The following is a 13,486-nucleotide window of genomic DNA, read 5'->3' as shown; positions in this document are numbered from 1 at the left end:
AAAGGATATTCCCTTTCCAACTTCTTCTGCTCATTAATGGCAGGCTGTGGAGTGGACAGCATGAAAGGGATGGAGAACGGGGAAGGGATCCCAGCAACAGCAAGGACTGGGCAAGCTGGAGCAACTGATTCATAGCAGCAGCAGTAGCTACTCAGGATCTAGGGGAGGGGGCTTATAAGCTGAGGAAGAAGAAATATGTGAACCTGGAAGCACAGCAGAGAATTGCAGCTTTCCTCTAATAAACTGTTTCATCTGGGAGAAGACAGAGGAACCTTCAGGTCATCCTGCTCAGTCAAAGTTGGTGGAGAAGGGGTCAGTGGTGTAGCAGTGGTGTAGGGGTCAGTGGTGTAGCCACCCTGGCTCCCCAAGCAAAGTTAAAAATGATGCCCTCCCCATGTCACACTTGCTTTTTTTTAATTGAAAAAAAATCCACCACCTTCCCCACCTCCAGCCCCGTCCTGCTCACCCTTCAAACCCCCCCCCAGTTGTCCCTCAAGCCCCCAGAGCAAGGGGAGTAAGTGGTCAGAGACTGTGATCCCTGCTGCCCTTCTTGCAGAGAGTGCCTTTTGGGGCACTTTTTGCAAGAAGTGTGAACAGCGATTGCAGGGGGGCACAAGCGGGTGGCCAGACTGTTGCCCCCAGGCAGCATGCAGCCCAGTGCAATTGCTACCCCTGCACCCCTCTAGCTATACCACTGGAAGGGGTTGACAGGATTCAAAACACAGGGTCCAGGATGCCTCTGAGATGGGGCAGGGAATCCTTTTTGTTGAATTATGATATGAACTGTTGTGGAAAAACAGAAAGCAAAGTGGGCAGAGGATCATATAGACACAACATCTAGTGGTTAACAATAGCCCTTTCCCAATGTTTGCCAGTCTTCTTACTGGTTAGACTGGGATTCACTGGGGAAAAATACTGGTTTCTCTGCCACCACTGAAGACTGGTTGATCTAGACCAGGGGTAGGCAAACTTTCAACTTTAGGGATCCTGGGCCTTTAGCAATTGTGTAGGAGAGAGAAGTTCAGCAGGTGCAGCTTTTCAGCTGTGAGAAATTCCCTGTTGAAATTCCCTCTTCTGTACAATTGTTGAAAGTCCAGGAGCCCTAAAGTTGAAAGTTTGCCTGTCCCCGATCTAGACAGAAAGAGGCTGTCTTGGAAAAGATCCCCTCCCAGGATTGTCAAGAACCCCTAATATTGAGGGGACCCCCTTGTAGACAAACAGTCTAGCAGGACTTGAGCAGTCAGAGTAGGTTTGGCAAACCTGCTTGCTCCCATATGAACTTGGACAAGGCAAATAAATCAGTTAAAAAGATAAGTCATTTATTATAGGACTGAAGGAACCAAACAATTAAGTGACAGGCCTTACCAAGGGATTACAGAGAAGCATGTATCAGAAAAACCTAGCAGGTGTATCCTAAAGGAGGGGTAGTTGGCAAAAAGATTAGAAGTCCAGCAGTAAAAAAAACCCAAAAAACAAATTTCCAGACACAAATTACCTGAACACTGTCCCTGTTTTAGATTACTCACAATATTCAGGAGTTTGGACCATACACAGCAAGCAGGGTGACTGTGTCACTTTCCCTAAAAACAGCACCTATTCTCCAGTTACAGACTAGGTAATTTGCATGAATATCCTTGCTCAGGACCCTACAAAGCATCGGCTTGATGCTGCCACAGGTTCATCTTATTGGGTGGTTTATGGCCATCTAAGCATCTACCTGCCCTTTGTCAAGTCATTTCCTTAGGCTGTTGCAAAGACCCAGCCTTGGCACAAATTCTCACAAGAGCAGTTGTTAGTGCTAAGTTAGTGCCAACACAAGCACATTTCCATGGCTTCAATCATTAATGCTTAAACCCTGTGTACACATTTAGCAGCTGAATTATTTATTTAGTACCTTATTTATATACAGTATTTCTCATAGACTCAAGGCAGTTTGCATAGGTAGGTTGGGGGTTTACAAGTATGTTTCTGTGAGAGAACTCATAGAACCCTCCATTTTTCAGGTGTTTCCTTTCTTAGTACAATTGTTATTCTAGCTGCACAGCCCTTGCCGGTGATCTAGCTAGAGGGGTGCAAAGCACAAAGTTTAGCAGGGAGCCTTAGCGCAGTATGCAAGCGTTCCTTCTCCCTCCCCTTCGGAGCTATTCCTAGTGGGGAGGGAGCAAGACAGAGGGTGCTCCCACCACCCTGAATGGCTCCAAAGGGGAGGGGCCACTTGCAGGCCACACTGAGTGCTTAGTGCTTTGCACACCCTCTAGCTATGCCACTGGCCCTTGCGCTTTCCAAGCTTCCACAGGCAGTTGCAAATCACATTCCCCACTGGTTTTCAAACAGTTATCAGTTCTTGCTAGCCGACTCCACCTCTACATTTTTCTGCTCTTGCCAGTGGCTTGCAAGTGGCTTCTGATCACCCTTCCAAGGTGAGACCTGAGCTGATTCTGCTTAGCTTTTCAGACAAGGTGACAGCTCAACCTTCTCTATTCTGCTACTTGAGTTTCTTTTAATTGGAAATTCCAGGCATGGATCTGGAGACTGTCTATATGCAAACCACAGGCTCTGAGCTAATGTCTCCTCTTTTGCTTATAGAACTGGAGCCTGACATCTGAATCCCATTAGGATCAGTGGGGCTTACTCCTAGGTAAGCATGCATAAGATTGCAGCCTGGGACAAATACTCTGACTAGGAATTGCTCTCCAGTGTTTTAAGCTAGGGTGTCTTCCAGCTCTGACAAGACTTGAACCGAAGACCATGTGCATTCAGAGGAAACCCCCTTCAGCACAGCAGACCATGAGACGAATTTGCAACTTCATCAGCAGCACAAAGCTCACAGCATTTTCAGGAAAACCTGTATGTATGTTGGCAACCTTCAGTCTCGAAAGACTCTGGTATCGCGCTCTGAAAGGTGGTTCTGGCACAGCGTCTAGTGTGGCTGAAAAGGCCGATTTGGGAGTGACAGTCCCTTCCACACTGGGAGCAAGTGCAGTCTGTCCCTGGTCTGTCTCCCTGGCTATGGGCCTTCCTTCTTTGCCTCTTAGCCTCAGACTGTTGGCCAAGTGTCTCTTCAAACTGGGAAAGGCCATGCTGCACAGCCTGCCTCCAAGCAGGCCGCTCAGAGGCCAGGGTTTCCCACCTGTTGAGGTCCACTCCTAAGGCCTTCAGATCCCTCTTGCAGATGTCCTTGTATCGCAGCTATGGTCTACCTGTAGGGCGCTTTCCTTGCATGAGTTCACCATAGAGGAGATCCTTTGGGAACCTATTTCCCTGAAAAAAAATGAAGGTATGACATCTTGAAATTATTTTGCAAGAGAACTCCAAGCATACTGCATACAGATATTAAAAACTAAAGAGAGATCAAGAAGTCTTGCTGTAAAGGTATTACAATCAAGTATGTTTGTATTGAGAAGGGATTTTCCCCCCTTCAGGTGTTCCTGATAGAAAATACAAGGAAGCAAAGCAGCAGGGCTGGCTCATGACCTGCTACCACCTGAGACAGTATGCCAAACGCTGCCCCTTTTAGGCCTTGTACAAAGCAAGGTTGGCCTTTCCTTCACTGCCACCACTGCATCACAGATGTGAAACAACAAGCAGTGGAGGGAGCCCTCAGCTCATGTGAGAGGTTGAGCAGTTGCCCTCATGCTGAGAGTAGTTGCGTTGGGCAAGTGCAGGTTCCAGCAAGTCTCTGGAGGGCCAGAGGCTCATTGGAGACTGGGGGTTTCCCATGGACTGGAATGGGGGTCCCCGAGGGCCACAAATGGCCCCCAGGCTGGGGTTTGGGCACCCCTGGGCTAGAGCATTGCACCACTCTCCTCGCTTTCACACTTCTCCTGCTTCATCCCCCTCTTCCTTGTCACTAGAAGCAGGGCTTTAGGCCAATTTGACTCAATTGGGCCCTGCTCCTAAGCACACCCCCCCCCCCATGCTAGGCCAGTGGATCTTGGCACTTGCCTGAGATATCACTTCCAGGCAGTGCTGCACCAAACTGGTGGAACAGACACTACCTGGCCCAAGCAAGCATTTGCAAAGCTTCCAAAGCACACGTATCCTGCTTGGCCCCAGAACTAGGGCTGACCTTAGGTTGATCTGGCCAACTTGGCTGAATTAGGCCTCATGCCTGGAGGGGCCTTGTGCTGGGGCAGGAAGTAGAATGCCCACAGCCACAGCTGGCACCTCCCTCTGTATCTGACTACTTGCTGTGGTGCATAGGGGGGTGGAGCCCTGCAAAAATGTTTTGCATTGAACCCTTCAGTTATCTGAGTTATCAGGATTTCTCCCTTCATGCATGTGGGAAGTGAATTTGACCACAATCACAAGTTCTCAATGGCTGTTTACCTAGCCTCTGTAAGGAAGTGGAACAGAGCCCATTCATTGACTTGTACGTACATACAATTTCAGCTGCTGAAAATAACCTGCAAACTAATTCTTTATGATAACGCAATGGACTATTTGGGCCTGAATTATGCAGAAGAACCAGTTTTGGACCCTTGCTTTAGCAGAAGATGCTGGAAGATCTCCTTCTGTTTCAATTGGTTTACAGAGAGACTGCTCTTTGAACATGATTGCTTGTGAAGTGTTGTAACTCTCCAGATAATGGAATTCTCCAAAGTCCCTTTGAATGAGTGACTGAGTAAGTCTTTATAGTTAGTTGGCAACCTTCAGTCTCGAAAGACTACGGTATCGCGCTCTGAAAGGTGGTTCTGGAACAGCGTCTAGTGTGGCTGAAAAGGCCGATTCGGGAGTGACAATCCCTTCCACACTGGGAGCAAGTGCAGTCTGTCCCTGGCCTGTCTCCCTGGCTATGGGCCTTCCTTCTTTGCCTCTTAGACTGTTGGCCAAGTGTCTCTTCAAACTGGGAAAGGCCATGTTGCACAGCCTGCCTCCAAGCGGGCCGCTCAGAGGCCAGGGTTTCCCACTTGTTGAGGTCCACTCCTAAGGCCTTCAGATCCCTCTTGCAGATGTCCTTGTATCGCAGCTGTGGTCTACCTGTAGGGCGCTTTCCTTGCACGAGTTCTCCATAGAGGAGATCCTTTGGGATCCGGCCATCATCCATTCTCACGACATGACCGAGCCAACGCAGGCGTCTCTGTTTCAGTAGTGCATACATGCTAGGGATTCCAGCACGTTCCAGGACTGTGTTGTTTGAAACTTTATAGTCTTTATAAAGTAACAAGTCTTTATAGTGTAACAAGGTTTGTGAGCTCTACTTGTTCCATATTTTGCAGGCTAGATTTAGTAGACTACAATGCAGTACAGTGTCTTCCTCTTCTGCAACAAGGAGAGCCCATCATAGACTCCAACCACTGCTGCAAAACAGAATACATGGTGCTCCCAGGTTGCATCCACCAGCCAGCCTCTCATCCGAGGGTCTGTGATTCAGTTGGGAAATGCTTCTAGAGATAATTGGATGCATGACTGAGGTTTTTCTAGACACTAGTTGCAGTAATCATCTGAAAAGAAAGACATTTAAAACTGAAAATACAAAACCCCTTTAAGGTGGCAATTCTATACATGCTTACTTGGGAGTAAAGCCCATTGAATTCACTGGGACTTTCTTCTGAGTAGACATGGATAGAATTGAAGTGTGAGGCGATTTGGCCAAGCTCTTCTCTCTGAACACTGCAATACAATCCACTGGTTTAGCCTTGCCTACAGGTGAGGTGATCTGCAAGTCCTGAGGATTCAAAATATTCTTCTTGGGTAATGCTAATCAAAATCATGATTAGCTTGTCTACTTTAAAACCATCTACTGTGGCATCTACTCTCTTCAGCACCATTTGTTTTAAAGCCTGGATATCCTAGGAATTATTAAAAAGCTGAAGGTTTGAAAGCAGATGGAATTTAACAAGCTAATCATTGGAATTAATAAAAAAAACCTATTAAAAATTGAGTTTGCAGATGAATTTGTGTGAAGTAGATCAGTCCAAAGTTGCCATGACAACCTACTTGTTTACTCGTCCAAGGTACAGTCTAAACAGTGTTGGCAGGCTCATTTGCATCGTAATATCCTGATGCCTTTTCTACTCTACTGTCTGAATTCTGTACACAAACCAGGATGCTTTTGTTCTGGGCAGAGGATTGTGTACAAAATGCCACCCTAACTGCTTTCAATGCAATATAAACATTGGCATTTTTAACATATGGAAAATGCACCAGATCTCCCCCCCCCCCCAGCAAAGAATATACTTGATATGCTTAGTTTCAACTTTAAACAGTCCCATAGAAAATTTTTCTATCTTTTGTCGGCTATTTCAGACAAAACCGCTTTAATGGGTACACACAATACAGACCCAAATGCCCTGTTCCAATTACAACCAGATGCAAACAGGTCAGACTCCCTGCGGTTTTGCGGTGAGGCTCCCTGCAAAACTTATTGCTTTGCACCCCCTCTAGCTAAGCCACTGGCTAGATGCACAGCTCCTGGCATTGTGGAATCCTATCCAGCAACCAAGACTCCTGAGGACACACAGTATCAGTAAGATTATTGTTAATTTTATTTATTTTTGTGGCAAATATTTATACCTTGACTCTCTATTTCAGAATGGGATACCCAAGAGGGCTAACAAACCAAATTCCGAAATAAAATATAACCAACCCTTAAAAATTCTGTATCATCAGCAGTGCAAACCCATGCTTGCTTACTCAGACTTCAGTCCTGTAATACTCAGTGAAGAGTACTTCCAGCAAAGTTTTCATAGGATTACACCCTAAAGCATCCATAACTGGATCATTCGGGAGTAAAGGTTTAATGTAGCTCCCCAAATGTTGCTGTGAATCCCTAGTTCAGTGGTGAAAGTGGATGAGATGTTTTGCCTAGAATTCCATCATGGTTGTGTTGGCATTCCTTAGCCTCAGTAATCTGAGCAGGATTTTCAATTCAATTGGTATCTTCTTGCCACTCTTTCCCACAGCAGATGTTTGATGCTATCCCAGGTAATTTACAATTATATAAATGATCCCAGGTAATTTATAAACAGAGTTGTGGGATGTGCAGCTGCTAGGACACACGTACGTTGGTTATGACTCAGGTTGCAATCCTATACATTCTTTGCCGGAAGTAAGCTCCATTGAAGACAATGCAATTTAATTCTGAGTAAACATGCATACGATTGCAGTGTCAGGATGGCCCATAAGACATCAAACCAGAGCCGGCCTTAGGAGCTGCAGGCCCAATGCAAAACATTTTTGCAGGGCCTCCTCTTCTCACCAGGATGAGTGGCAGTGGTGAGGCATTCGGTAGCAGTGTCACCACAAACTGCTTCTGGGAAGGCCAATTTCATGCCAATTGGACTCAGGCATGTACAGGAAGGAGAGCTGTCCAGCGGCAATGCTCTGCTTGCCACAGTCTCCTTACAACCCCTCAGTATGGATGATTCCATGCCTGAATGTTAGCTACAGAGCAAGGTATCAGCTGCGGGTGCTCCACTCACCAGCCCTGTGTGGGGTCCTGCCAGGCATGGAGCCCAATTTGGCCAAGTGGATCAAATTGCCCTAAGGCAGTGTTTCTCCAGGTTTGCCCTTCGCCATACCACTTCACATGGTCCACCTATTTGAAGTACCACTGGAAGTAACTGGTGATGACATCATCGCCAGTTACTACTGGTTTGGGAGGCCAGATGTGATGCAAAAACACCAGTAAGAGACTCAGGGCAGACGGGAAGGTTTTTGCGAGCATGGAAAAACATGCTTTGGAGATCTGCCTGCCAAGCCTCTTACTACTGTTTGTTGAGTCATGTTCTTGGTCTTGCTGCAGTGTGTCAGGGGTCAAGGGGTCCTACAAATACCACCAGACACCACCTCAAGTACCAATGGTGGTACCCTTACCACTGGTTGAGAAACACTACCCTAAGGGTGTCCCTGCATCCAATCCCAACCTCATCTCAGTCCTGCTTTGTGCTGCCTATATTCACATTTTCATAGTGTTATAATGCAATAATGGGTGGATTCAGATGATAAGCTGCCAACTGGCAGCTTAACATGTGTGTGTGTGTGTGTGTCCATAGTGCCCCTAAGTGTCAAGATATGACATTTCTTATAGCAGATGTTGAGGCAGGACTGGGTTAAAGAGAATTTGGTCTCCCTTGAGAGTTTGCTAACCAGCTCACAATCATGTTGGGCGAGGGGGAGATCAGTGGAATCAGCAGAAGACCCCCTCCCAGTGGAAAAAGGGTGTCTCAACCACCCAGGCTAGCTGTAATCAATAAGGGCACAATCCTAACCCCATATGTCAGTGCTTTCCAGCACTGACATAAAGGCAATGCAGCTCCGAGGTAAGGGAACAAACGTTCCCTTACTTTGAGGAGGCCCCCGTGAGTGACACCCAACCGCAGGATGCAGCACGTGTCCCATTGGCATCCCTATGCCAGTGCTGGAAAGCACTGACATAAGGATTGCGCCCTAAGACAGACACAGAGCAGAGGCATGGTTAAAAGTTCTTCTGATTAGAATCAGACACACTACTAAACTTGGGAACAGGGAAGCTGCTCCCTTTGTATGCAAATAGGCAGAGAAGGCTTATCCTCAAGCAGCGGATATCCATCCTGTATGGAGTTTGGAGATCAAGAAAGAATGTATGGGGAAAGGAAGTAAAAAGGCACACCTTCTGCAAGGACTACACAGAGGTCCAGGTAGATGGTCTCAGGTGACCAGAGGGTGTTCTACTCTTCAGAACTTTGCAGGTAATGTTGCACCAAACTTCCACAAATCAGTGACAGGATTTCCATCTAAAAATATAGATGGAGGGGGAGATGCTTAAGGAAGACCAGGCGGTTGAGGGCCTGGAGCGCTGTCTGGAAGCAGTGAGGATCTGGATGGGCGCTAACAAGCTGAAATGAAATCCGGTTAAGACAGAGGCTCTCCTGGTTCGGAAATCCTCGATGCAGGTGCTGGATTATCGACTTGCTCTGAATGGGGTTGCACTCCCTCTGAAGGAGCAGGTTCGCAGCTTGGGGGTCCTCCTGGACTCGCAGCTGCTCCTGGATTCCCAGGTGGCAGCTGTGGCTAGGGGGGCCTTTGCTCAGCTTCGGCTGGTGTGCCAGCTGCGACCGTACTTGGATCGTGCAGACCTGGCCACGGTGATCCATGCCACGGTGACATCGAGGTTAGATTACTGTAATGCGCTCTATGTGGGGCTGCCCCTGAAGACGGTTCGGAAACTACAATTAGTACAGAATGCGGCGGCCCGTGTGGTCACCGGAGCCAGGCGGTTTGACTCTGTCAGCCCGCTTCTCCGGGGGCTACATTGGCTGCCCATTCACTTCCGGGCCCAATTCAAGGTGCTGGTTTTGACCTTTAAAGCCCTATACTGCTCTGGGCCAGGATATCTTAGAGACCGCCTACTCCCGTACAATCTGGCTCGCCATCTCAGGTCATCAGAGAAGGCCTTTTTGCAAGTGCCGCCACCCAAGGTGGTCCGGGGGGCGGCTGCAAGAAATAGGGCCTTCTCGGTAGTGGCACCAACATTATGGAACTCCCTTCCCCTTGACTTGAGAATGGCTCCCTCTCTTGAGAGCTTTCGGCGAGGCCTGAAAACACTGTTGTTTAAACAAGCCTTCTGATTTCTGGCCTTCTTAACTTTTTTATACATCTTTTAGTTTTACAGGCTTGATTCCTCGGTGATCTGTTCTTTTACTCTTTTAATCTGACTGCTGTTTTATGGCCCTGTAGTGTGTTTTTAAATGTTTTTATCTGCTTGTATTAATGTTTTTAAAATCTATTGTTTTTTTTTAATATGCTGTTAGCTGCCCTGGGTCCCGTTAGGGAGAAGGGCGGGATAAAAATAAAGTTTTATTATTATTATTATTATTAAGACCAAGTTGGGAAAGCTAAAATACAGAAGCTGAACCTTAGATGGAGGAAGGAAATTAATGCAATGCAAGAATATGGAACTCAGCTTTTTGAAATGAGGGAGTATAGAGGGCAACCTCCAACCTGAGATAGTACCATAATTTATGGATTATAGAAAGAGTATCTACCACTTCTCAAATACATAAGATGTAATGAAAACAACAGAAGTCTCAAAGACTGAGGACCAAATCCTGTCCAACTTTCCAGTACTGGTGCAGCCGTGCCAATGAGACATGCTCTGCATCCTGTGCTAGGCGGATAGCCATGGAGGCCTCCTCCATGTAAGGGAATGTTTGTTCCCTTTCCTCAGGGCTGGATTGTGGCTGTACCAGCACTGGAAACTTGGATAGGATTGGGCCCTGACCCATTTACTGCAGCACGAGCTACCATGGGCTACAATCCACTCTTTACTAGAACGATCTGATGCCTGATCATGATGACTTTATTATGAGAAATCCTTGGGATTTTTGCTGCTACGTAGATCATCCCTCTGGAAGATGTAATGTAGTATTCCCAGACACAACCTGGCACTGTGCAGGGTGACAGGAAAATAGGCTGCACATGTAGTGGGACAGTCTAGTAATCAATTCCTTTTGAATGGAAGTCTTGTGTAGTGAGGATATAAACTGAATGACATCACCCTTGTCCCTGCTGTTAGGATGCCGAAATGTTCTGAAACCCACCTCACAGCAAGAACCCTCCATATACTTACAGCTGCCTGTCAGTTGGAGAAAATGGCAATCATGTTATTATCAGAAATAATATGGAATATTTTAAGCTGATCCCATTTCGTGAGACTGAGAGAAGGTCAGGAAGGTGCAGCTACAAGTTAAAGGTAATTATTCTCTCTTGACTTGAAATCAGTCCACCAATGCTGGGATAGATGCTTCAGTCAAAATATCCCTGCAGGAATTTGATTGCATCCCCAGACAAAAAAAATCTATTGGGCAAGGAGCGCCACAAGAGGGGCAAGGTGTATTGCCAGGTAGCCAACTTTGTCTCATAATGATATTTGTCTCATAATGATGAAAATAATGATGTATTTCACATTGATCCTAAACATAAAAAGAATTGAGGTCACGGGAAACATCTACACACACAGAGAGAGAGAGAGAGAGAGAGAGAGAGAGAGAGAGAGAGAGAGAGAGAGAGAGAGAGAGAGAGTGCAATCCTAACCCCTTATGTCAGTGCTTTCCAGCACTGGCATAGCGGTGCCAATGGAATGTGTGCTGCATCCTGCAGTTGGGTGGCACTCACAGAGGCCTCCTCAGAATAAGGGAATTTTGTTCCTTTACCTCAGGGTTGCATTGCCCTTATGTCAGTGTTGGAAAGCACTGACATAAGGGGTTAGTATTGCGCCCAGAGAGAGAGAGAGAGAGAGAGAGAGAGAGAGAGAGAGAGAGAGAGAGACAGACTTGCATATGCTGATTGATGATAATGAAAAGCACTCTGAGTATGTGAAAAGTGCCATCAAGTTCCATCAAGTTGCTATGCCTTGCGGGTCCAGCAATGGTGAGGGTGTCAAGGGAGGCATTTTCATCTGCCACTCCAAGAATATTGATTTGTGGAGGAGGAATTTGGTTTAGGAACTGTGATGATAATTGCTAAGGTATTCAAATCACAGTTGTAAGCCCCTGGGTTGCAGTTGGTTTATTTCAATGGCATTTATGCATTGGTGTTCAGAAAAATATATTAAGCTCATTGGGAATGACATGTTAGAATTATCACAGCTTTGTGGAACTTAATACAATTGTTGCAATTGTCTAAAAATGGGTGGCATTTGGACCTGTTTATAACAGATTGATTTGCCCTGGACATTAGTCTTCTGGTTTTAGAAATAAATGTGTTACAATCTTTTCTTCTGATTGCCCCCCCCCCCAAGAGTCTGCTTCTTTATAAGAAGTGGTGGCTGTCTTAAAACTTCAGTCTTTAAAAAGAAAATGTGACTCTACATTTAACTCTCAAAAAATATGTCACATGTGCCACACAGGTCATGTTAAAAAGGAAGCATTCAGAAAAAGCAAAGTGATGTACCTCTGGGCAGTGTGTAAGTAAGGATGCCTTATCCTGGAGAAGAGAATGTGATAGTGCTGGAGTGATGAGCTGGAGAAGCAAACATGAGAGTGTGACTTGGCATTCCAAAGGCAGGTTGTTCTGCATTCAGATCCCTGGGGGGGGAAAAATTGTGTAACTAGGTAGGACTGTTCCTTGTGATCTATGAGCCCAATCCTATCCAATTTTCTAGCACCAGTGCAGTTGCAATGCAACGCAAGGTAAGGGGACAAATATTCCCATACCTTGAGGAGGCCTCAGTGACTGCTGCTCCACTGGAGAATGCAGTGCATGCCCCGTTGGCACAGCTACACCAGCACTGGAAAATTGGATAGGATTGGGCCCTATGACTGCTAAATGGAACCTTTGCATTACAGAGACAGTGGACATCCGAGTACCAAATTTGGATCAAAACACACACAAGTACCTTTGGCTGTGCTCAGGACTGTGCTGCAATTCTCTCTCTCTCTCTCTCTCTCTCTCTCTCTCTCTCTCTCTCTCTCTCTCTCTCTCTCTCAGGAAAGCACTTAAAAACAAGCTTCTCCCCATTACTCCAGGGCCTTTTGCTGTCCAAATCCAAAAGAATCTTCTTACTGATCTCTTGTCTGATCTCTTGCTGATCTCCTGACTAAAATATGCAACTTGTCCCTCAAAATAGCCATGGTGCCAGAGGATTGGAGGATAGCAAATGTCATGCTGATATTTAAAAAGGGAAAAAGGGGGGACCTGGGAAACTAAAGACCAGTCAGCCTAACATCTATGCTGGGTAAGATGGTGGAATGCCTCATCAAAGATAGAATCTCAAAACACATAGACGAACAAGCCTTGCTGAGGGAGAATCAGCATGGCTTCTGTAAGGGTAAGTCTTGCCTCACAAACCTTATAGAATTCTTTGAAAAGGTCAACAGGCATGTGGATGCAGGAGAACCCGTGGACATTATATATCTGGACTTTCAGAAGGTGTTTGACACGGTCCTTCACCAAAGGCTACTAAAAAAACTCCATAGTCAGGGAATTAGAGGACAGGTCCTCTCATGGATTGAGAACTGGTTGAAGGCCAGGAAACAGAGAGTGGGTGTCAATGGGCAATTTTCACAATGGAGAGAGGTGGAAAGCGGTGTGCCCCAGGGATCTGTCCTGGGACCAGTGCTTTTCAACCTCTTCATAAATGACCTGGAGACAGGGTTGAGCAGTGAGGTGGTTAAGTTTGCAGACAACACCAAACCTTTCTGAGTGGTGAAGACCAGGAGTGATTGTGAGGAGCTCCAGAAGGATCTCTCCAGAATGGCAGAATGGGCAGCAAAATGGCAGATGCGCTTCAATGTAAGTAAGTGTAAAGTCATGCACATTGAGGCAAAAAATCCAAACTTTACATATAGGCTGATGGGTTCTGAGCTGTCTGTGACAGATCAGGAGAGAGATCTTGGGGTGGTGGTGAACAGGTCGATGAAAGTGTCGACCCGATGTGCGGTGGCAGTAAAGAAGGCCAATTCTATGCTTGGGAGCATTAGAAAAGGTATTGAGAGCAAAACGGCTAATATTATAATGCCGTTATACAAATTGATGGTAAGGCCACACCTGGAGTATTGTGTCC

The sequence above is a fragment of the Tiliqua scincoides genome, chromosome 3 (assembly GCF_035046505.1).
Source record: "Tiliqua scincoides isolate rTilSci1 chromosome 3, rTilSci1.hap2, whole genome shotgun sequence".
Classification (NCBI taxonomy): Eukaryota; Metazoa; Chordata; class Lepidosauria; order Squamata; family Scincidae; genus Tiliqua; species Tiliqua scincoides.
The sequence above is the reverse complement of the archived record's forward strand: the minus strand, read 5'-3'. Positions refer to the sequence as shown.